We start from the raw sequence: 25,485 nt of genomic DNA, 5'->3' as shown, positions 1-25,485 counted from the left end.
TTTCACTGTAGTCAGTTTATTCATGATTTCTGAGCACTATGACTTCCACTCTGACTTTGTCTAGCATACAGCAGATGTTAAACAATTTCTTTGTTTTTCTTTCAAGCACTTTTTTTAGAAATAATTTTTAGTAGTAGAACTTGAAAACAGCTCATGTAAAGAGTCATAACTCATCCTTTTTAAAAATAAGTGCTAAATAAGACAATCATTATCATGGGGGAAATTTCTCACTTTGGAAAAATCATTATAGAGTAATAGGGTTTAAGATCTTTATTCCCTCCCAGGAGGACTGGAGTGTGTGTGTGTGTGTGTGTGTGTGTGTGTGTGTGTGTGTGTGTGTGTTAAACTATAACATTCAGCATTTTCTATTTTAATCTCTCATCTCAATAATACAGTTATTATCATTTTACATTGCTGCTTCAGGAATGAAAGATTTAGTGTGTTTGATTTAGGTCCTAAACTCTTATATGCTCTACTCTGTTTCTTGGGAGTCAGTTTGGTTTTAAAATAACTTTCTATTTGCAGGATTTTTTAAGTTAGTGGACAAAAAGTGTTCCCTTCCCACAGAAGGGCAAACATTCATGGTACTCAGGCTGTTGCATTAGAGGTGTGCAAACTTAAATGTGACAGTTTAGGAACCATCAACTCCCTTCATATGTAAACAGATTACAGACAGAAGTATTTCATGAAAAACTAGTTTTCTTTAATTAAAAGTGCAGTTAGTCACAGTGCATAGGCATACAGCAAATGTCAGAACTTCCCTTAATTAGATGTTTGTGTTTAACTTGTAATCGTCTTATATGAATGGGGGGATGGATGGATGGATGGATGGATGATGGATGGATGGAGATAAACACTTTCTTAATTGATCACTCATTGCCATACACCAAACATTATATAATTCTCAGGCTATACTGCATCTTATATGTAACACATACCATTAATGTACTGATTGAAATTCTTGTTTCAGTTCTTAATTAGACTTGTCTCTCTCTCCCTTAATGGACTGAGGATGACTGGAGAGCAGGGACTTATTTAAATGTTTTTTTAGAGCCTAGAAGAGAGCCTAGCACAGAGTAGAAATGAAAAAATGTTTATAATTTAAAATGACAGCAAGATTCTTTATAAAAGCAAAATGAGGTACAGAATATTCATATTTTAATAATTAATGTTTATACTTAAGAAAAGCAGTGGGCAGACATCCTGTAATACTTTTTCTTGTAATATGTGGATGGTATGTGTTTCTTAGCATTCCCTGGAATTAGTCATTAAGCACTTACAGAGGATACAGTATATAGTAGATAATCAATTGCTATTTTGATGAATAAAAGATGATCACTTTTCCTAATATATGTCTTCAAAACCTAAATAAACTATAAGGTTGATTTGTTCTTATTGAGGTTAACATTAGTAAAATATCGTGGAAGGGCTGATTCCTATTTTAACATTTCTGAGAAATACTGCTTATACATGATTATCTTTAGAATAGTCACTTTCTGTAAAGATTTGTGTGTTCTGTTTGTTGTCATATTTCACCATGCAGTAGGAGGGATAGAGATTTCCTTGGAGGCCTCTTACACGTCCTTTTTCACTGTTGGCTGTATATTCATGCCCATGAGGACAGCAGATGATAATGCTGTGAGGTACTTTTAGGATAGCGTTATTTTTATGTGAGCAGAGGCTAGGCTCAGAAGAAAGCATATTCGTTTTCTGTTGTCATGGAACAAATCTCCACTAACAGCAGCCGGTTCTTACCTCACAGTTCTGTAAGTCACGAGTCCATTACAGTTCACCTGGGCTCTTGACCCCAAGTCTTACACTCAAGGTGCTGGCTGGACTGCGTTCTTGGTTGAGGCTTTGGGGGAAAAATGCATTTCTAAGCTTACTCAGGTTTTTGGCAAGACTGTGGCCCTTGTTTCCTGGCCTTCAGCCAAGGGCTGCCATCAGTTCCTAGAAGTTTCTAGAAGGCATTCACAGTTCCCTGCCCTGGGCCTTCACACGCCCGGTCACAGGGTCCAGCAGCATCCCTTGCCAGATCCCCTCCCTTCTCATCTCTTGGGTGTCTCCTCTGTGACCAGCCAGAGAAAACTCACTGCTTTTGAAGGATTCGTGAGATTAGTCTAAGCCCATCCATGTAAGCTCCCTCCCTTAAGGTTAATACACCTTGTTACATACCTAATCATAGGAGTGAAACCCGTTATATTTACCATCCTGGGATTGTGCGGATGTGTGGGGACCAGTTAGAATTCTGCCCCCACAGAATGCTCGGTAAAGATGCCAGGAAATGCCAGATTTACCTTCATGCTTACAGTACTTTTACTTTGAGATGCCAAAAGCCATGTTTTATGGACTTTCTTCTCTCTTTTAACTGTACTATTATTCTAAGGGAAAGAGCAGTAGTCTGTCCTTCATATGAAGAGAAGTTTTTAGAGTCAGTAGGGCTTAGGATTTGATGGTAGTGATTTCATTCATTGATTTGGGTTCTTTTCAGCCAGTCACTCCAGGGCCAGTAGTGACCAGTCGAGGATTGGGTCACGTGTATGGTCTGCCAATTAACATAGAAACCAGACTGACTCAGGTTAAGGGATTGATCCAGGTTAAGAACTTGACAAGTGAGGCCATAGGGAGGGTTATGAACTTGACATATGAGTCCTTAGGGTGCCGTCCTGAGTTCATGACCAGAGCAGTGACTTGCCAGAATCAGTTTTTGGCAGATTGGCCTGGGAACTGCATGTATGGTTAGAGGGGAGAAGCCAGAAGCAGAAGCCAGCCAGGTTTGCAGAAGTGAATGCCCAGTTATCAGTGGCAAGGGAGACTTAGAAATTTGCTCTGTTCCTCGGATTACATTAATAATAGTAGTGCTAGTAAAATAAACAAGAGTGGGAAGCTTAAACAAGATAAAAGAGAAAATCAGGCTGCTTTTTATGACCTGTGACCATGTGAGTAGAATTCGTTACTTTTAGTGGAAATCATGAGCAAGTGGTTTTCCGGCTGCCTGTCAGGTAAACCGTCAATTTGTTGCAAGAACTTGGAATTGCAGTTGGATTCATGATTGTTTTAAGTGCACATACATTTTTTTTTAGTCGTCTGGAAAACACAAGGAGTAAAATGATGCCCATTGTGTATTTTACATGGGTCTGTATTTCACATTTACAGCATTTGGTTTTGCCTGTTCTCCTACTTACTTCTTACAAAAAGCAATACTCCTTTAAATGAGAGAGATGGGTAATGGACCTGTAGCATTTATACTCCAGTGACAGGATGCTCATTGCTTCTGAATACCATTCCTGCCCTATTTAAATCAGTGATGTAGTGACATACTTGTGGTTTTCTTAAGTCAGTATTCAAAGGCAATTTGGCTTCCTATCCCCTTCGTTGTTTGACTGAAGAATCTTTTAAGAACAAACAAGCAAACAAACATAGAAGTCATCCTTGAGCCTGGGAACTGGCCAGTGAACCTACCCGTTTCTGCATAAGTAAAAAATGCTGGTTTTGCAAACATTCAATGTGGAGTTTTCACCATGCACAGGCTGATAAAACTATAAATAAACTAAGATTAGAGAGCTCTGTTACTGGGAAAAGGACATTCAGTCTCATCTTTTGTGACTAAGCAAAGTTCTGATGCAGTAGAACCACAGCAGATGCAACTAGAGTAGAAAGAGGTCACAGAAATCTGCAGCTTAGGAGAATCAGAGATGTGGAGGTACTGACATTTTTAGATCAAACCTGTATGGCAAACCCACATACTTAATCAATAAATATTTATTGATAACTTGCTCTGAGTCAGGCCGTGTCCTTCTGCAGCCTGAGGATATAGTAGTGAACAAAAACAGATGAACAGTCCTGCCCTCATGAGGCTTGTATTTCCTTGAGAGGAAGCAAAAAGATAAAAGATAAGTATATAAAATAGTTGGTGTATCAAATGTTTAGAAATGCTATAGGGGAACACCCAGCAGGGAATGGGGCAGGGGTAGTATGTGTGTTCCAGGAATAAGGTGGTGGGCAGTGTTATAAGATGACTCTTGCATTGAGTGGCAGGCCTGATAGATATGGTGAGGCGATGGGAGTCACTGATAATGATTATCGGTGACTGCATGTGAGACTCCATCCCAGCAGACTGTAGTAGAGCTTCTTCTGCTGGCCTGTAGCAGCCACCAGGACCCTGGCCCTCCAAAGGATTGAATTCTGCCAGAAACTCTAGGAGCTCAAAGGAGAACCCCAGCTTCTAAAGGAAAGCCACCCAGAGGACCCCTTGATTGCAGCTCTGTGAGACCCTGAGGTGAGGAACGCAACTTAGCGGTGCCTGGACCTTGATGAAAACTACAAGACAGTAACTAGGGGTTGTTTTAAGTCCTAGAATTAGTGGTAATTTGTTACACAGCTCCAGAAAACTGATTCAGATGGGGGTTGGGGGCAAGGAAGGCCTCAGGAGAAGGGGATATTTGAGCCCAGCCCATACCAGGGAAAGTGTGAGCCCGGCAGCTGTTAGTGGGTAAGGGCTCTAGGCAGAGGGGCCCGCCAGGAGTGTTCTTGAGGTGGTATGTTGTGCTGCAAGAAGTGAGGTAAGGGACTCTGCTTGGACAAGCTCTTGGGCTGTTGTTAGGGTTTTGGCTTTTGCCCTGAAAACAATGAGAAGCCATTAGAGAGAGGGCTTTGGACAGAGGGGTGGAGGAATCTTGCTGCCTTTAACAGGATCTTTGTGGCTGCCATGCTGAGACTGAGTGAGACCAAAAGATGATGGCAGACTTAGTGGCTTGGGCCAGGGTTGAGCTATGTAAGTGCTGAGGAATGGTCAGGTTCTGGAAATATTTTGAAAATGGAGTGTGTGAGATTTAATGACAGCTAGAATGTGTGGTGTGATAGAAAAAGGAACAGGACAATGCCTCTAGTATTTCTGGCCAGAGCACCTGGAAGAAAGATGCTGCATGAACTGGCAGAGAAGAGGGCACAGCTTGGGGAGGGGATTCAGGACCTCAGTTTTGGACCCTTGAGATTGAGCTGCTGATTACATGCACGTGGCTGCACTGACCCCAGCCTGAAGTTTAGGGAGCAGACAACTGGGGATGCACATATGGGAGCATTAGCATGGCCATGGCCCTAAAACAGTCATTGGTAGGCATGCAAAAGGTGTAAGACCCAAGCCTTGGCACTGTAGAGCAGTATTTTCAATTATTGTGTCTTGATGTTAAGAGGTTTTTCTGTTCCTCTCCAGAACCTCATATCACTTTAAAGATTTTTCTCTTTGCTTCAATATACAGTATTATATACTGGACCTTGGTCAGTAGGATGTGAAGCTGGATATGAACCCCCTGTTGCCACCTCCTGATAGGAATACTGTAGCACCAAGACCCCTTCTTCCTGAGGGCAGGTGGATGTGAGAGTCCACAGTGTCCTTCCAACCCCATCTGAGCCAGAGCAAGCAGGATACTTATCTAACTCACCCAGGCCCCCAACCTCATTACCAAAGTTGATGTGGCTTTTGAAGTGGGATTTGCTAGATGGATATAGTTTGCTGTATTTTCTCAGTTACAAACAACTAAACAAACAGATACACAAGAAGAGGATGCATTTTGGGGATTTAGTAGATAGGAAAAGGCTGAAACTGCAGAGAGCAGAGCAGTGAGAACCAGCGAGAGAGGAGGGGTCTTGGGACCCCTTTGCGATCTCCATTTACCAGGAGCCCTGGGGCTGGTACCTCTGAAGCTGGAGGCTCCTCAGAAGTGTTGATGGGAGCCAGGAGAACCAGGTCCCTGGAAAGCAAAAGACCTCTCTGCGTATGGGTACATATGTTTTTATGTAAGTAATCTCTTAATTTGTAACTTTCTTTTTCAGGCTAGTTACATAATATATCTTAAAAATTAATTGCAGAGCACTTTCTCAATTCTTTGTTTTCTTTCTCCCTTTTTCTATGTCACATTATCAGATGGGCTATGTTATCTAGTATTGAATTGCTTCATTCTCCAGGTAGTACCTTTTTAAACGAGAATGACACAGATGGTGGTGCAAAATCTCTGGGAACTGAGAGAGTTATTCATACCCTCCCTTGTTCCAAAAAGGCCTCAAGCGGCCAACTTTGTGAGTTTGGGTTTCAAGTGGTTTGTCTCCTGTAACAAGAACAGGAGCCCAAGGCATCCATGCTGGCTTTTCCCCCAGGATAGGGAGCCATGGGGTCAAAGAGCATTGGTGTTGTATGGCACGCACCCTGGTTCATGGCAGTAGAAGCCCAGCAGAACTCTCTCTTCTACCTGCCACGAGCATTTGCTCAGACCTGGCAGCCCATGTGCCCCGCTGAGGGTCTTGTGTTAGCCAGCTTCATTTGATGGGCTTACTCTTTCCCCCATCAGTAGGACCTTTTTTGTCTTTTTAATGTTTTAATTCAGGGTTGCATTCCTTTTGGCATTTAAATAGCTACCATTCCTGATTGAAAGATTACACTCTAATTAATTTTCCTTAAACCTGTGGATACAAATTATTTTGTGTCATTAGAGAAGAATACATTATGCTTTTCTCTACTCCCTGAGTGTGTCTGTGTGTTTTGCAAAGCATGGCATATTCAGTGCCCATTTGAAGTTGGGTGATTCAGTTGTGCTCTGAAGTAACAGAAGTGACTTTTTTCTTGTTAAGGTGCTTTGGGCCTGTTGAGATCCAATTCCATTCAAATGAAGCCTTTCCTTGTTAAGTAGAGCACCCTTTAGCCATCTCCAGTCACCCACAGGACACACTGTTTCTGGCTGTGATCTGCATGAACACCTGTTAGAATGCTATGTGCAAGAAAGGATAAATACACTCAAATCTTATGTTTCATGATAACAGTTCCAGAAACTCAAGAAACATTTGCCACATCTAACCTTACACAACTGGACATAAAGGGTTGCTTATTTCCAGTTCTTTTTTGCTGTTAAGTATCAGTTTCTAATATATGTTAGAGACCAATATATGTTTTAGCCTAGTCTAGATCAGAGATTGACAAACAGTGGTCCAGCCCACTGTCAGTTTTTGTAAATAAAGTTTTATTGGAACACAGCCACAATCACGTGTTCATTGTGGCTATTTCATGCTACACTGGCAGTACTTGGCCTGCAAAGCCTTAAATATTCACTGGCCCTTTTTTAAAAAGTTTGCCAACCTGTGGTCTGAAATATATAATATTTTTTAAACCAGACATTTTCAGTCATAAAATAGTTTTGGAATCATTGATACCTTTAGCTTTTTAAAGTTGTCAGGATATGTCCATTGAGAAAATAGCCAACAGTTCAAAATAAAAATTAAATGTTTAGCTTTCTAGTACTGTTTTCCATTTCTGTAAGTTATCAAAATGTATTTCACTTGAGAAGCATAATGTGTAGAAATGTGAAATAAAAAGCATCAAGTCACACTAAAAGAGAACACTGACATTCTTTGTAAACCTAAGTATCAAGTTGCATTTTTATAGAGCTTAATAACACTGGAAACTAAAATCTTCATGAAGACATAATTCACACATCTCCCGAGGTCTCCCTTATAAATCACCCAAGATGACATGTTTATAGTCTTAAAGTGAAGGCTGAATTTGCTTTGACTAAAATCAAATGAGAGCTTAGTTTGCATAGATTCCTGTGTACATATGCATCTGTGTAAATTCCGATACTTTTCTGATAGGTTAATTAAATTTTCATACAAATGCATAATTTATCTGAACTGATCCATTTTCCATAGGCTTTTGGTTGTTGCTCTGTGTTCTCATATGAGAAGGACAGGTCCCCTGTCCTGGCATTCTTTCCATTCCATCCCTATCCGCGGTGTAACTGCAAGGTGTTGTCACACCCTCTGGCCCCTGAGACAATGTTTTCTCCATCGCAGTGTTGTGCTTCGGGGGCTGAGACAGAACACCAGGCTCAAAGTGAAGAAGACTGTGTTTTCAGTGGGAACGGCCTTTCTTTCCCTTCCAGAGCTGCTAAATGAAGGCAACAGAGGGGCTGTGTTAAATGCTGCAAAATCTAATTACCACTTGATTTATAGCCACATTCACACTGTGGCTGAGAAACAAGATCACTGCCATGAAAACACAGTCAGCTGCCAGGAGGGCTCTGCTCCCTTCCACTTGCCCCCAAGGAGGTGGCTGCTCTCCTTAGCGAGAGCGCTGGGCCAACTCACAGGTCCACAGCCCTGGGGAAACAGGCAGCAGCCCCTCAGGCACACGATGCTGGCATGGGTGAGGAAATGCTGAGCTTGTTTTTGAGAGGAGCTGGGCAACATTTTTGACAAGGCTGCCCGTCTCCACTTCCTGGCCATTAGGAAATTAGACCAGTCTATTTTGTTGAGGAATATAACTAGAGACTCTGACCTTTTGATTGTTCTTAGTCCTGTACTGTTGTGAATCAAGCTTGAGGATCCAACTTCTCCAAAACAGACTTTTAAATCAAGAGTCCCCCTTTTTTGACTGCCCCACTCCATTCTCTTCCAGTCAGCTTTTGAAGCCCCAGGAAAGGCTGGGAGCTCAGCAGCAATGGTGTAGTTTCTTGCTTCAGAGGCACTAGTGAGGTGGAGTTCAGTGTGCCCCTAGATTCTACCACTCACCAGCTGTAGCCTCCAGAAGGTTACTGACTGTTGCCAGTTTGCTGAACTGTGAAATGGTGGCAGTAGTATCTGCTTCATAGAATTGTCGCAAGAATTGAATGGCCAGGCACACAGAAAGGAGTCAGTAGAGGTTAGCTATTCCTGGACCATAACCAATGACCTTTATGCTCAAGTCACTGCTCCCTCCCTTTCACGTCCTCACAGTGGCCATCAGACTGCATTGCTTTGACTCTCATATGTAGTGTCTTTGGGAACAGTTATCTCCATAAGAACAGGTATTTTATCACTGATAATGAGTTAAAATTGTTTCCATGGGCCTTTATTACTGTTTTTAAAATTCTCCACAGACAATATACACCCCCTTATTAACTTCAGAGGGCCAGCTCCCACCTCTCTTCCTCTTTCAAAGCTATCAAATAACTATTTACACAGCTATTTTTATTTGAAAAGAAACTGAGTCTTAAAGAAATTAAGTAATTTAACTCACATTCATGTACCTAGTAAGGAACAGGACAGATATTCAAACACAAGACTGTCTTAACAAAGCCTTCAACCTCAAGGTGCTCAGCTGTGAGTTTATTAAAACCTGTTTAAAAACTTTGTAGTAAGACTAAATTGGTAATACTTGTTTTATAATACAGTACGAGGGTTTTTTTTTATGTACAATGTACAGATCCTAAGTATACAGTTTGACATAAGGTCTAACAAATAGAAACACTCATGTAAACACCCTACTAAAAGTGCAGAACATTTCCATTTCCCCAGCAAATTCTCTCTGGCCATTTTGGAGTCAGTATCCCTTTTCCACCCAAGAAGAAATTATTGTTCTGATTTCTCTCACCATATATTATTTTATCTATTTTAAAATGTATATAAATGGGAGATGGGATTAAAGATGGCGGCATGAGAGGAGAGACAGAGGTTTCCTCCTAAAACTGGATACAATTAGAAAATTTAATTGGTGCAACTAATCCTGAGAGAGCAACAGGAAAGAGGAAGGTGTCAGACTGCACACACCTGGAGAAAAGAGCAGACCTCAGCGAACGGGGTAACATACCAGAGCTGTGGCTCCGCGGAACCCAAGCCCTTCCCCCACCCCAGCTCACCAGCGGGAGGAAGAGAAATGGACCAGGGAGGGAGTGGAAAGCTTGAGACTGCTGAATACGTAGCTCCAGAGATCTGCCCTGGGAGCACAAACCTACATTTCATGGTTCTTTCATGAGACTCGCATGACTACCGGGTTGAAAAGTTAATATAGGCAGAGTTCCTGGGAAGACTGGGATTCTAGCAGGGATCCATATCTGGCTGCTCTGGGACAAAAACTTACCTGTGTGCCCAGCCCACTGGCTCAGGCACGAGAGACAGGCACAGCAGCCAGGAGGCGGGGAACAGATCTTTCCTCCCTCCAGGCACCAGTACCGCTCCCCTGCGACCCCCAACACTGCTTCAGGGGCTGAGCAGCTCCAGAGAGTAGAGCTTCTGGACACAAGAGGGCGCCATACACAAATATGAAATGCCAAAGGAACCTGGTCCAGAGTAAAATTATTAATACAACTCCTGAGAAATATTTAAATGATATGGACCTCGTGACTCTTCCTGAAAGGGAGTTCAAAATAAAAATCATCAACATTCTAATGGAGGTACAGAAGGACATCCAAGAACTCAGGAATGAATTCAGGTTGGAGATCCAATCATTGAAGTGCACGATGGAGGGTATTAAAAGCAGTTGGATACAGTGGAGGAGACAATAAATGAAATAGAAACTAGAGAACAGGAATACAAAGAAGCTGAGGCACAGAGAGAAAAAAGGATCTCTAAAAATGAAAGAATATTGAGAGAACTGTGTGACCTATCCAAGCGGAACTATGTTCACATTATAGGGATACCAGAAGAAGAAGAGAGAGAAAAAGGGATAGAAAGTGTCTTTGAGGAGGTAGTTGCTGAAAACTTCCCCAATCTGGGGAAGGAGATAGTGTCTCAGGCCATGGAGATCCACAGATCTCCCAACACAAGGGATCCAAGGAAGACAACACCAATACACATAGTAACTAAAATGGGAAAGATCAAGGATAAGGACAGACTGTTAAAAGCAGCCAGAGGTGGAAATAAGATCACATACAAAGGAAAGCCCATCAGGCTAACATCAGACTTCTCAGCAGAAACCTTACAGGCCAGAAGGGAGTGGCATGATGTATTTAATGCCATGAAGCAGAAGGGCCTGGAACCAAGATTACTTTATCCAGCAAGATTATCATTTAAATTTGAAGGAGGGATTAAACAATTTCCAGATAAGCAAAAGCTGAGAGAGTTTACCTCCCACAAACCATCTCTGCAGTCTATTTTGGAGGGACTGCTATAGATGGAAGTGTTCCAAGGGTTGGATAGCTGTCACCAGAGGTAGTAAAACCATGGTAGGGAGGGTGGAGCAGCTGATTGTGAGGCAAAAGCAAAATCAAATAGACTATCCCCAAAGTCAATCAAGGGATAGACAAAAAGTACAGAATTTGATAACTAATATATGAAGAATGAAGGAGGAAGAAAAAGGAGGAGAAATAGAAAAGAACCTTTAGATTGTGTTTGTAACAGCATACTAAGTGAGTTAAGTTAGACTCTTAGATACTAAGGAAAGTAACCTGGAACTTTGGTAACCACAAATCTAAAGCCTGAAATGGCAATAAGTACATACCTATCGATAATCACCCTAAATGTAAATGGACTGAATGCATCAATCAAAAGACATAGAGTCACTGAATGGATAAAAAAAACAAGACCCATCTATGTGCTGCTTACAAGAGACTCACCTCAAACCCAAAGACATGCACAGACTTAAAGTCAAGGGATGGAAAAAGATATTTCATGCAAATAATAGGGAGGAAAACGCAGGTGTTGCAGTACTAGTATCAGAAAAAATAGTATTAAAAACAAAGAAATTAACGAGATAAAGAAGGACATTACATAATGATTAAGGGCTCACTCAGTACAACAAGAGGATATAACCATTATAAATATATATGCATCCAACACAGGAGCATCAGCATATGTGAAACAAATACTAACAGAACTAAAGGAGGAAATAGAATGCAATGCATTCATTTTAGGAGACTTCAATACACCATTCAGTCCAAAGGACAGATCCACCAGACAGAAAATAAGTAAGGACACAGAGGCACTGAACAACACACTAGAACAGATGGACCTAATAAACATCTATAGAACTCTACACCCAAAAGCAACAGGATACACATTCTTCTCAAGTGCATATGGAACATTCTCCAGAATAGACCACATACTAGGCCACACAAAGAGCCTCAGTAAATTCCAAAAGATTGAAATTCTACCAACCAACTTTTCAGACCACAAAGGTATAAAACTAGAAATAAATTGTACAAAGAAAGCAAAAAGGCTCACAAATATATGGAGGCTTAAAACACACTTCTAAATAGTCAATGGATCAACGACCAAATTAAAATGGAGATCCAGCAATATATGGAAATAAATGACAACATCAACACAAAGCCCCAACTTCTGTGGGACGCAGTGAAAGCAGTCTTAAGAGGAAAGTATATAGCAATCCAGGCATATTTAAAGAAGGAAGAACAAACTCAAATGAATAGTCTAAAGTCACAATTATCAAAATTGGAGAAAGAAGAACAAATGAGGCCTAAAGTCAGCAGAAGAAGGGACATAATAAAGATCAGAGAAGAAATAAACAAAATTGAGAAGAATAAAACAATAGAAAAAATCAATTAAACCAAGAGCTGGTTCTTTGAGAAAATAAACAAAATAGATAAGCCTCTAGCCAGACTTACTAAGAGAAAAAGAGAATCAACACACATCAACAGAATCAGAAACAAGAAAGGAAACATCACAACATACCCAACAGAAATACAAAGAATTATTAGAGACTACTATGAAAACCTATATGCTAAGAAGCTGGAAAACCTAGAAGAAATGGACAAATTCCTAGAAAAATACAATCTTCCAAGACTGACCAATGAAGAAAGACAAAATCTAAACAAATGAATTACCAGCAATGAAATTGAAGCAGTAATCAAAAAACTACCCAAGAACAAAACCGACCTGGCCAGATGGATTTACCTCGGGATTTTATCAGACATACAGAGAAGATATAATACCCATTCTCCTTAAAGATTTCCAAAAAATAGAAGAGGAGGGAATACTCCCAAACTCATTCTATGAATCCAACATCACCCTAATACCAAAACCAGGCAAAGACCCCACCAAAAAAGAAAACTACAGACCAATATCCCTGATGAACATAGATGCAAAAATACTCAACAAAATATTAGCAAACCGAATTCAAAAATATATCAAAAGGATCATACGCCACGACCAAGTGGGATTCATCCCAGGGATGCAAGGATGGTACAACATTTGAAAATCCATCAACATCATCCACCACATAAACAAAAAGAAAGAAAAAAACCACATGATCATCTCCATTGATGCTGCAAAAGCATTTGACAAAATTCAACATCCACTCATGATAAAAACTATCAGCAAAATGAGTATAGAGGGCAAGTACCTCAACATAATAAAGGCCATATATGATACACCCACAGCCAACATCATGCTGAACAGTGAGAAGCTGAAAGCTTTTCCTCTGAGTTTGGGAACAAGACAGGGATGCCCACTCTCCCCACTGTTATTTAACATAGTACTGGAGGTCCTAGCCATGGCAATTAGACAAAACAAAGAAATACAAGGAATCCAGATTGGTAAAGAAAAAGTTAAACTGTCACTATTTGCAGATAACATGATATTGTACATAAAAAAACCCTAAAGACTCGACTCCAAAACTACTAGAACTGATATCAGAATACAGCAAAGTTGCAGGATACAAAATTAACACACAGAAATCTGTGGCTTTCCTATACACTAACAATGAACCAATAGAAAGAGAAATCAGGAAAAAAAATTCCATTCACAATTGCATCAAAAAGAATAAAATACCTAGGAATAAACCTAACCAAAGAAGTGAAAGACCTATACCCTGAAAACTGTTAGACACTCTTAAGAGAAATTAAAGAGGACTCTAACAAATGGAAACTCATCCCATGCTCTTGGCTAGGAAGAATAAATATCGTCAAAATGGCCATCCTGCCCAAAGCAATATACAGATTTGATGCAATCCCTATCAAATTACCAACAACATTCTTCAACAAACTGGAATAAATAGTTCAAAAATTCATATGGAAACCCGAAGATCCCGAATAGCCAAAGCAATCCTGAGAAAGAAGAATGAAGTGGGGGGATCTCACTCCCCAACTTCAAGCTCTACTACAAAGCCATAGTAATCAAGACAATTTGGTACTGGCACAAGAACAGAGCCACAGAACAGTGGAAAAGATTAGAGACTCCAGACATTAACCCAAACATATATGGTCAATTAATATTTGATAAAGGAGCCATGGACATAGAATGGGGAAATGACAGTCTCTTCAACAGATGGTGCTGGCAAAACTGGACAGCTACATGTAAGAGAATGAAACTGGATCACTGTCTAACCCCATACACAAAAGTAAATTCAAAATGGATCAAAGACCTGAATGTAAGTCATGAAACCATAAAACTCTTAGAAAAAAACATAGGCAAAAATCTCTTGGACATAAACATTAGCGACTTCTTCATGAACATATCTCCCCGGGCAAGGAAAACAAAAGCAAAAATGAACAAGTGGGACTATATCAAGCTGAAAAGCTTCTGTACAGCAAAGGACACCATCAATAGAACAAAAAGGTACCCTACAGTATGGGAGAATATATGGGTAAATGACAGATCTGATAAAGGCTTGACATCCAAAATATATAAAGAGCTCACACACATCAACAAACAGAAAGCAAGAAATCCAATCAAAAAATGGGCAGAGGAGCTGAACAGACAGTTCTCCAAGAAAGAAATTCAGATGGCCAACAGACACATGAAAAGATGCTCCACATCACTAGTTATCAGAGAAATGCAAATTAAAACCACAATGAGATATCACCTCACACCAGTAAGGATGGCTACCATACAAAAGACAAACAACAACGAATGTTGGCGAGGTTGTGGAGAAAGGGGAACCCTCCTACACTGCTGGTAGGAATGTAAATTAGTTCAGCCATTGTGGAAAGCAGTATGGAGGTTCCTCAAAATGCTCTAAATAGACTTACCATTTGACCCAGGAATTCCACTTATAGGAATTTACCCTAAAAATGCAGCACTCGTTTGAAGAAGACAGATGCACCCCTATACTTATTGCAGCACTATTTACAATAGCCAAGAAATGGAAGCAACCAAAGTGTCCATCAGTATATGAATGGATAAAGAAGATGTGGTACATATACACAATGGAATATTATTCAGCCATAAGGTGAAAACAAATCCTACAATTTGCAACAACGTGGATGGAGCTAGAGGGTATTATGCTCAGTGAAATAAGCCAAGCAGAGAAAGACAAATACCAAATGATTTCACTCATCTGTGGAGTATAAGAACAAAGGAAAAACTGAAGGAACAAAACAGCAGCAGAATCACAGAACCCAAGAATGGACTAACAGTTCCCAAGGGGAAGAGACTGGGGAGAATGGGATGGTAGGGAGGGATAAGGGCAGGGAAGAAGAAAGGGGGTATTATGATTAGCATGTATAATGTGGGGGGTGGGGGAAAGGGAGGGCTGTGCAACACAGAGAAGACAAGTAGTGATTCTACAACATCTTAGTATGTTGATGGACAGTGACTGTAATGGGGTTTGTTGGGGGGACTTGGGGTAGGGGAAAGCCTAGTAAACATAATTCTCTTCATGTAGTTGTATAATGGTAACAAAATTTTAAAAATGTGTATAAATGGGATTATACAGGAAATACCCTTTGTGCTGGTCCCTTGAATTCTGTATCATGCATGTCTCCAGAATTCATCTGTGCTATTTCAGGGCCTCCTTCCTTTTATTGCTGAGTCAGATCTCATTGTGTGCATATACCATGCTTTGTTTATTCTTCTGTTAATGGACATTTGGGTTGTTTCCAGTTAAGCATTTTGAATAAAGTTTATGTGAACTTTGCTGATCAAGTCTTTCTGTGGACGTGTGTTTTCTTTCATCTTGGATATGCTGCCTGAGTGGAATTGCTGGGTCAGGGGGTAAATGTCTCATTAGCTTCAGACTTTCCAATGAGGAGTGTGAGAGCTTCAGTTATCCCACCTTCTCGCCAGCATTTGGCATTGTTTTTATTCTTAGTGATTTGAGGTCTACAAAATAGTTTTCTTGTGGTTTTAATTTGTATTTCCCTCGTGACTAATGACATTGGGAGCCTTTTCATGATATTTACACATCTTTTGTGTCTTATTTCATGAAGTGTCTGTTTTCTTCTGCCCTTTTTTGAAGTTGGAGGGTTCACCCTTTTGTTACTGATTTGTAGTTCTTTTCCAAATGGGTATGTTTTCTCCTATTTAGTGTTTTGCCTTTTGCCTTTTAATTTTCCTAACAGTGTCATTTGATGAGCATTTGATAAATGGGATAAAACTTTCTTTTACAGTTAGTGTTTTTGTGACTCCAAGAAATTTTTACCTACTCACAGGTTGCACAAATTTTCCCTGTTATTTTCTAGATATAGTTCTAGTTTTTAACTTTCAGATCTATGATCTATCTCAGGTTGGTATATTTTGGTGTGGGGTAGTGGTTAAGGTTTACTATTTTCCCAAAGGGATAGGTAATTGTTCTGTGTTCATTTGTTGAAAATGCTTTTTATTCTCCACTGAGTCATCTGAGGTCCTTTGTCAAAACTGGTTGTATGTTTGTGGATCTGTTTCTGGACTCTTCTGCTTCACTGATCTGTTTATTCTTATTAACACCGCAATTTTGGAATTTCAGTGTCTTTATGGAACAGCGTGTTGTTCTTCTCTGGAAAGAGGGCACTTTCTTTTCAGTGGGAATACAGGTGGCCCACCATCTAGGTTCCTCACAGTGGTACAAATACCCACAGAATGTGAAACATCAATAATGCATGATGCTGACGTAGATTTTGCAGGTGGAATGTGTTTTGCGGTTGGATGACTTCAGTTTATGCAGAGATGAAAAAACTCGGTGTCATACATTTCATTTCACTACAATTTAGGTCAGAGAATAATGCTGAAAGAAATATGTGTGAAGGCATGAGTGAGCACACACTACAGAGTGGCCCAAAATGAGTAAATTAAAAGGAGGGTAGGTTGACTGAAATTCCAGTTAATTTCACACAATCGAGACTAATCGGTGTTTAAAATAACAGTATTTTACTGCTTTAGTATTGCTTCTTCTGGGTTGTTAATGGAGTATTTTTTTCCTCTGTAAAATGCATCTTCCCAAAAGGTGCACAGCATCAGCATTATTTGGGAGGACAGAAATCAATTATTTTTTAAAGGGATAAAAAATCACAAGAAATTATTTAAGGTCTATGGCTGAAAATGAGGACATTTTAAGAAAAGTAGCAATGACAAATCAAAAAAGATCTCCCTCCTCTCTCCTTCCTCCCGTGGCCTGTCTTGGGCTGGAATCTGATGAGCAGGAGGCCCCTGCCCATCTGTGCAAGGCCCTGGCTTTCCCACCTGGAGTGACCAAGGAGCAGAAGTATGGATTCTCCTCGATGGGACCACCCATCACTATCCATGGAGGAGCAAGGCCTGTAAGATTTTCTTACTTAGTTCATCCAGAGATTCCAGGATCCACTCTTGTGTGTGAATGAGCTGTACCCATGTTCGGCAAAATAAAGTTAACTAAGAACCACCTCCCCCACCCCTCCCTGCAGCTTGCCCTCAGGTTAACAGAATGCCAGGTGCCATCTTTTTAAAGTTTGGCACTGACTCACATCACTTACTCAGATTGTTTTTGTTCATAAACAGCAATAAAAACAAATGTGAAGATCATGCCTACCCTTTGGAGGAAGATGATTCAAGCTGCAAAATGCAAAATACCATCAAGATAGCAGGTGGGCTGTTTCTGTCACTGCCCTCTGGACTCCTGTAGTGCTTTTCCACTAATCTGTTAGGTAGTTTATGCCATTTATTCCTATTACAGAACAATTGTATGATATTAATTTAAAAGCCTTCTGTATAATTTAGGATGCAAACCACTTGTGTAAGCTTGACTCAGACTTTATGATAAAAATCTTTCATCTTGGGCTATTCCATGTAAGAGGAATTTAAACTCTCCTCTTCATTAGAAGACCTGCCTGCAATGAAATTAAAGTAGCTCCTCCTCAAATGGGAGCACTGACTTGGCAAAGATCATGAGCAGTCATTCAAGAGGAATGTAATCAAATACTTGAAATTTAAATGAGCTTGTAACCTGACTTTGAAAATAAAGTAAAAGAGAGGCCCCAGAAAATTTCCTTAAGGTGAATTAGTGTCCTTCAAATCACTTACAGTTTAAAAGTTAATAATAAACACACAATAAAAGTAATATGCAATGAAGCTTATCTTTTCCGTGTGCTAGGTCTTCCAGATATACTGATATGGTGCATAGGAAAGGTACCCTATATACAGATAACCCACATTTGCAGAAATGACTTTCAAATACTGCCAGAGATGTACACACTGTTCCAGTAATGTTTGGAGGAATAGCTTTTTCTTTATTGTGTCCATAAAACATAAATTGTTAGCCCAAGAAAGAAGCTTAAGTAAGTGACACAGATTTTCTTATTTAGAAACTATTGAGATGTTGGTGTTTGTAGATTCTGTCTCTTTGAAATAACATCTTCATTCTTGAAGGACACAATACTTTTTCTGTTTAAAATCACTGAATGGTAAATTTTCCAGGGGAATAACACTTGATAAATGAAAAGCATCCCATAATTATTGTCATTGCCTTTAACAGAATTATGTAATGAAAAATGTTTTTTGTTTTTTGTTTTTTTTTTTGCAGTAAAACAAGAGCTATAGGGGATCCAGCTATAGAAAACTAGTCACCATTTATGAAAAACTTCACATTCAGGAAAGAAACTAGGGGTTGATTATTTTCAGTAGGAAAAAAAAGTTTGGCTTTACAGGTAATTACAAACTTAACAGTATGGATGGACTATAGTTCAATTTGCTTCAAGGCAAATTTCTATTAAATCCCATTTGCACATTAATTTCTACTGTGGAACTTAAACAATTGGTCCCTAGATATAATAAAATTTCCTTTAAAATATACACATATACATGGAAATATCTTTCTGACAGAACGATCAAACTTACTTATTAATGATGCTGACCTGTGGTTCACAAGATTTTTAAAACTGTGAGAGTAAAAATAAAGACAGTATAGGCAGACACACTAAAAGGCCACTGTTTTGCTTTACTCTTTTTTAAACTCAATTCCCACTGTTGTAGTAAAACCTATAAAGCCTCAGAAACTTGCCAAGGTTCCAGTCGATCTTGAATGATGCTAATGTTTCTAACTTTATATCCAAATAAATTGTTTTATATTTTCCCCATCACTTAATCTTACTGGCTCCTTTCAAGACATTTGAACTTGGTCATATTATTCAAGTGGATGAGAATGCCTTTAGATAAAAGGACAGAATTATCCAAATAACTAAGAAAAGGAGACTATCTGAGCTATACTTAGCAATGAGGACTTGCACCAGTGCCAACAGAAGCTTGCTCTCATGTCTAATAATAATCAGTAGATTGACAAACCAGCATGACCTTTTGGTTCCCTCCCTAATGGTTTGGAAATAGCTAGGAAAGATCAGCACATCAAATTCATGTTTGTTGAAGCTGCTACTTACTAGCTGGTTAGCAAAGCTAAGCCAGTCTGGCTGTAGGCCAGATCTGATGACCAGGGTGTTAGACCTTGAATTTCCAGGAATCTCCAAGCCTGAGACTTTGGAAGGATACCTCATTAAAACTTGCTACCAACAGTTTTTTTCTTTTCCTGGGTGGGGGTGAGAAAATATACAGTTTTAATAAACAATTACATTCAATGTTAGTAATAGCACAGTAGAAAAATTAAACAATTCAGGCAAGTCAACCATGCAGAGATAAAAACTATTCACCTTGTCATATTTGCCCATGGACTTTTTCTCTGTATATATTCACAGAGATTTATATATATATATATGCAGAGAGATAATTTTAACAAAAATGGAATCATGATATACACTGAGTTATGACTCTCATTATTGTTAGATTTCCATTTAACAAGTATTCTTATATAATACACTTTTGAATAACTAATGTTCCATCAATTTTATTTATACACCATAATTTTTTAACCTTTTGGTTTTTGTTGAATAAATTGTCTTTTTTTCTCTATAAAAGGATACTGTGATAAATACCTTACTTGTATTTTTTTTGCATATCTCCTCAATTATTTCTAACTTATTTTTGCACAGGATCACAACTGATTCCTTAGGATGATTTTCCCTAAGTGAATGGCCAAGGTAAAAAGGTACACACATTTGTAACATTTCCAAGATGTATTTCCAAATTGCCCCAGAAAAAAGGTCATGTTTATTTAAGTTCCAAAATTTCTAGATATTATTAACAAACTCTTAATAGTATAACATTTCCCATCTGGGTTGTGCTCAGGATGGATACATATTTATATACTTTTTCTGGGAGAAGGTCAGTTTTTCTAAAAATGTTAATATCATTTGGGTTTAATTTTGCCCTCAGCCAAGTCACGGAGAGTTATATATACATATGCATATAAAGTATACATATTGTCTACAAAATGCTGGGCACTCCCTAAATGTTTTCTGTATATATTAACTCATTTAATCCACAAAACATCATCATCCTTACGTGACAGATGAGAAAATGCAAGCATGGAGCAGTGACTTACCCAGGGTCACCAGCTGGAAAGCACTTAGACTAGGACAAATGGGGTAGAAAGTGAGAAGTGTATAATAATGTTATTCTGCTAACATAATTTCTCCCAAAGAGTATCAATCAAGATACAACCTCCAAAGTTTTGATAGGACCCCTTTCAAGGCCAACTTTGACTTGGCCCCTACTGACTTTAAAAGTTTAGACTCCTAACAAATTATGTTCTGTAGTTACATATTTGTTTGGAAAGAAGTCTAATCTTTCAAAGTTAGTAATGTTAAAACACAATTATGAACAGTCATTCCATGCATACTTGAAGTTCTTCCATGAAGCTTTTGCTTAAAAATAGCAACATGCATTGCTCATGCAACATTGTATGCTTTGAGTTTGTAGAGCATGGCTAGAGATGCATTCAGCACTGGTCATGGTGCTGTACAGAACTATTTAAAAGTACAGGAAATTTTCACTGAAATGTTTAGGCACTCCACTTTAGGAGATAAATCTAAAATTTAGAACAGTAGTCCATTTATTGTAATAAAAGTTGTGTAGGAATCATGTAATGGTCAGCAGAGAGGGTCCAATTCCTAGTCTTTTTGGTGATACAGCGATTATTGATGAGGCAAATGCTTCCACGTCCTTATCATGGTATGTAATTAGTAATGTATGTAATTATTGAATCACTCTTGTGTACCTGAAACCAATATAATATTATTAACTGAACTTCAATTAAAAAAAAATTAATAAAAGGATAAAACTTAAAAAAAAATCCCACTGTCACATCCTAGAAGATGCCTGTCAATGTCTGAAAACTGTATGCTTTGAGAACAGAAGGGAAGCTAGTAAGCGCAGGACTACTTCTGCAAACTAATTCATAGATCTTATTAGGTCATAATATCTAATTAACATATTATGTATAAGATTATTTAATAACATCTAGTATTATGCCTACAGGGCAATGTATAGGAACAAACATGGTTTTATTGAAAAAAGATGTAAAATTGAGTCTGGAGTCCCTGAGCAAGTCCTATAACTGCCCTGGCCCAGTCCCCTCACTCTAAAATAATAATAAGACTGTCCCCTGACAGCATTTTGGAAAGTCTTAAAGAAGAAAATGTATGAGAAGTTTCTCTGTCAGTTCACAAACTCTGTCCAGGCGTAATCACAGACATTGTGTCATCTGTCTCGTTCTCAGAGAAGTTATGGATCCTCATTCTAACACAGCTGTTTTGCCAATGGGTTTCAGCCCTGGACAAGTTCACTGTGGATCAGTGAGGCCAAAGAATGACAATGGAACGTTCTTGGGGTGAAAGGGTTATACCCAACTTTATTCCCATGGTGGCAGTTCAATCACTAGAATCCTGTCCACTCAGAGCAAGTCTACATGCAGCAAGCCAGTCTCCACCTCTGGGCCTCTCTGCCCCTGCAGCCATCTCAGTCTCTGTCCTCGGCGCTGCCACCACTCCAGCCTCAGCTCTGCTCTCCTGCAGCCTTGCAGCCGTGCCACCCTGTTGTCCAGAGCACTGGGTGGAGCTCTTTATACAGAGTCAATAGAACGTATTGCCCACACGTGTGTAGTGAGCCAGCCAACAAGGGCCAGGTGAGAATCCTGGCGATAGGAATCTTCACTGTATCCACAACAGCATTTGGCAAGTGATAGGAGCTAAATAAATACCAGTTAAATGTCATTATGACGAGGGAGAGGAAGAGCCTTGGTTACCAGGAACGGCATTTGAGAAAGGAGTAAGTTTCAGGAAAAGAGTAACAGTAACTGCTTGAGTGTTGGGTGTGGTCATGCCACTGGGAGTCGTATTTAATCATCACTAACGCCTTGGAAGGAAGGGTCTGCTGCTACCATTCTCTTGCTCAGTGAGGACAATGGGACACAGATGAGGTTAAATAACTTGCCCACAATCACAGTGCCTGTGGGTGCTGGAACCAGGCGCCCCAAAGTCTGATTGCAGAGCCAATCTGCCTCCAGAGTCTCCTTCTCGCACCTTAGGGGTCAAGGTAGTTTTAGGTATCTTGTGTTTACAGTGTCCTGCACTTAGGAAAGCACTAATGTTTGCTGGGTAAATACATGAAATCCTGTTTCATACAATTTTTTCTTTGTGGCCAAGAGCCTTTCACACTACACTGAATGACATCCATATCAAGATTGCCCTATTTTGTGTGAAAAGTCTAAGGTGAAGACGTGAGAGTAATTTTTATAATTTGTGAAGAAAAATAAATCTGCTTATGTATCCACATATAGAGAGCAACATTAGCAATTCTTCCTAAAGACAAAAGTGTAGACTTGGCTCTGGCTCCCCCCACCCCCCAACTGTAGGGGGTCAAATTTGCCCCTAGTCAGGGCTCTGCCCAATTTCCAGTCTTCCTTGCTGTGTGTCCCTGGGAACCTTCATCCCTGACATCTCAGCTTCGTCACTGGCCAGGGACAATGAACACACTCAATTAGCAAGGACAATTTCCACGTGTGGTGAAATGCCTGCCTCAGGGCCAGAGACAGCAGCCCATGATCTTTGTCCTAGTTTGTGGGCTCACCTTTCAGAAGCCCCTCCACCCCTGTGAGAGCCCCAGGTGCTTCCTGACTACCTGACCTGTAAGCTCACCTGCAAGTCATTCCCATTAAAGTATAAATCACTGGTGTCTTAAACCACACTGGCTTTGTTGTTGCTGTTAGTAACAGTAATTGTTAATTGCTTGCTCATGCAGGGCTCTCTGCTGTCCACATGCCATTTGGACATGTGTGTTCTGATACCAACATGGATTTGCATGTGTATGAAATCTCCTCGTGCATCCTGCCTCATCAGCTGAATAAGCCCATGTTTGACTTGTAGATCTATATACATATAAATGAAAGGAAGGTGAGAGTTTTTATTTCTGGAGAATGTCACAGTGTTCTTTTTCTGCAATGCTTAAATTTGTGGGCAATGAGAGATTTCAAAAATGCTCTGTAATTTATTTGATGTTAGGAAGCAATCATTTGGGTAAAAATGAGCTGCTCTAAAAGGCAGGTAAATCAAAAAGATGCTTTCCTAAAGTGTATTTGTGAAGTGAGAACACTGATATACAGAATCAAACAATCTTAATGCAGATTTTTCTTAATCCAATTGTGCATTAGTCACATGTGTTCTTTTGCATCAAAATTTCAAAAAAAAACTTTCTTGTGTTACCCTCATCTTAGTTGTTACAGCTTTGCAAGGAAAAGCCCCTTCACACTACCATATTCCAGCTCTCTTCTTAATCCTGGTGACCAGCACAGAAGCACCTCTGTGGGTTCTCATTTCGGGCCAAGTTATGCTGGACACTGTGGTTACCATTCTTTCAGCGATTTGAGAGCTCATTTCCAGGGCAGGAGTCTTGTGAACTTCTTTCAAAAAATTAGCAGCGTGTAAGTAGGAGTCACATTTTCAGGTAGGAGGACAAGGGGCTGGCTGGGAAGTTTTAGGACATGAGGAGATTTGGGGACTGGACAGATCAATGTGGCCTTCTAGGCACCTGGTACCTTCCCCTCAAGGGTTGTGGAGCTGCATGTCAGAAGAAGGGTCCAGAAGGGCATAAGGCATAACAGTTGTCAATTTTGTCTGTATAATCTTTTTTCAGGTTAGTCCAATACCTAAGAAATTCCTTTTTCTTCTCTTCTGTCATGTGATTTCTTGCTTCTAGGGCTGAGAAGCCAGTTACATTCTTGCTTGAACAGGCATAACTGGGCTAATCCCAGTGCACTATTGGCCTGTGATAAAGCCGCCTCAAAGTCCAAGGTATTGACCTCAGTGGCCCATTAGGTGTGCTGGGATGACAAACTGTAGGAGAGGCTGAGATCACATAAGCCTGTACAGGTTTGCTGTAGAGGGATACAGCAGGACAATGGCCCAAGGAATTGGGGAGTAAGGATGGGAGACGATCCAGGCACTGTGATCAAACACCAGTGCCACATGCTGCCCAGCCATGCAAGGGTGTGTGGGTCCTGGGAAGTGCCTCCATGAGGGTGTGTGAGCTGCGCTAACTTATGGATAGATGCAGGGTGTTGGAGGCTGCCAGGCTGCCAAGATAGCCAGGGCTTTTCTACCTTAATATGGTAGCACGACTAGCCACTCAAAGCCTCCATGCAGACTATCTCCTGAGCTGGCCTCTCCTCATGGTCCTAACTCCTTGGTTAGTTCCTGTTCCCAACCCCTGCACCTCTCCTCACCAGTGTTACCCAGTATGAATCACTAAAGGGAAAAAAAAGGTGACAGCGTAGGCAAGGCTTCGAGAAGGCAGTAGAAAATGTGGAACTGGATTATTAGCCACACCCTGCAAAGAGGACTCGTGCGGTCTGCTTACGTAGCCTGGCAAGAGGGTCATCCAAACATAATCATCTTTCTCAGCGGGCAGCTATGCAGGAGGCCAGAGAACTGACTTACCCAACAGCAACCTGTGCTGATCTGCAAAGAAACCTCTAAGAGCCTGTTGAAACAGTGGGTCCCTTCTCAGTAAACGGGGTGACATGTTCATGTAGAAAGAGGAGGGAGATGAGGGCTGCACATGACCCTGGGAGCGCTTGGAGAAATTTCCAGCAGGCTAAGTCAATCTTTCCCAGCCCAACCGTCTTACAGCTGAATTGAGCACCCCATGTGCCACATTCTTAAAAAACAAAAAGTTGATGATTGGATGTTACAAACAGAGAAAGAAGGGGCACCAACTCCCCATATGCTTTCCCACCAGTTGGCCTGCCCCTGGTAGTGAGAGGAGACCCACAGACTGGGCATTCTTTTCTTTTCCCTGGAGTGGGGATAGTTAGAATGCTAGAGCCCCTCACGTGGCCATGGGGGAGCAGAGTGCCACACCAAGTGACTTCATGTCAGAGCTTAAAATCCCAAAAGGGAAATGCTACTAATGAGTGCCTCCCCACCCAAACGGCCTGTTCAACACTTGCCAGCCACACTATATGGGCTGGGATCTGGGTTCATCCTGGACCATGACTGGAGTGCTGGCCCTGCCTTCTCCCTCCTAGGCAGAAGCTTGGGCGAAGAGCTGGGCAAAGGCAGCCCTCACCACATCAGCCCAGTGTGCCCTCCCATGCCCAGATCATAAACAGCCCCCCTAGATCCCTTTCAGCACCATGGAGTTTAACAAACAACCTATATTGAGACACTTCTG

At 40.4% G+C, this 25,485-nt stretch overlaps 1 protein-coding gene across 14 annotated transcripts in view; it reads left to right on the top strand.

Annotated features, from left to right (window-relative positions):
- Positions 1-25,485, top strand: part of FAM110B (family with sequence similarity 110 member B) — a 153,310-nt gene that overhangs the window by 62,824 nt on the left and 65,001 nt on the right. For 3 of the 14 annotated variants that reach the window (XM_073229523.1, XM_073229522.1, XM_073229531.1), the window contains one exon: positions 17,431-17,516. The exons of 10 other annotated variants lie outside the window; for them this stretch is intronic. The gene's annotated coding sequence lies outside the window, so the exon portion shown is untranslated. Of the gene's footprint in view, positions 1-17,096; positions 17,214-17,430; positions 17,517-25,485 lie in introns of all 14 variants that reach the window. One more of the 14 variants, XM_073229524.1, reaches the window with a different exon arrangement.

This window comes from Manis javanica, chromosome 2 (genome assembly GCF_040802235.1).
Source record: "Manis javanica isolate MJ-LG chromosome 2, MJ_LKY, whole genome shotgun sequence".
Taxonomy (NCBI): Eukaryota; Metazoa; Chordata; class Mammalia; order Pholidota; family Manidae; genus Manis; species Manis javanica.
Note: the sequence above shows the minus strand (reverse complement) of the source record. Positions and strands in the feature narration are given on the sequence as shown.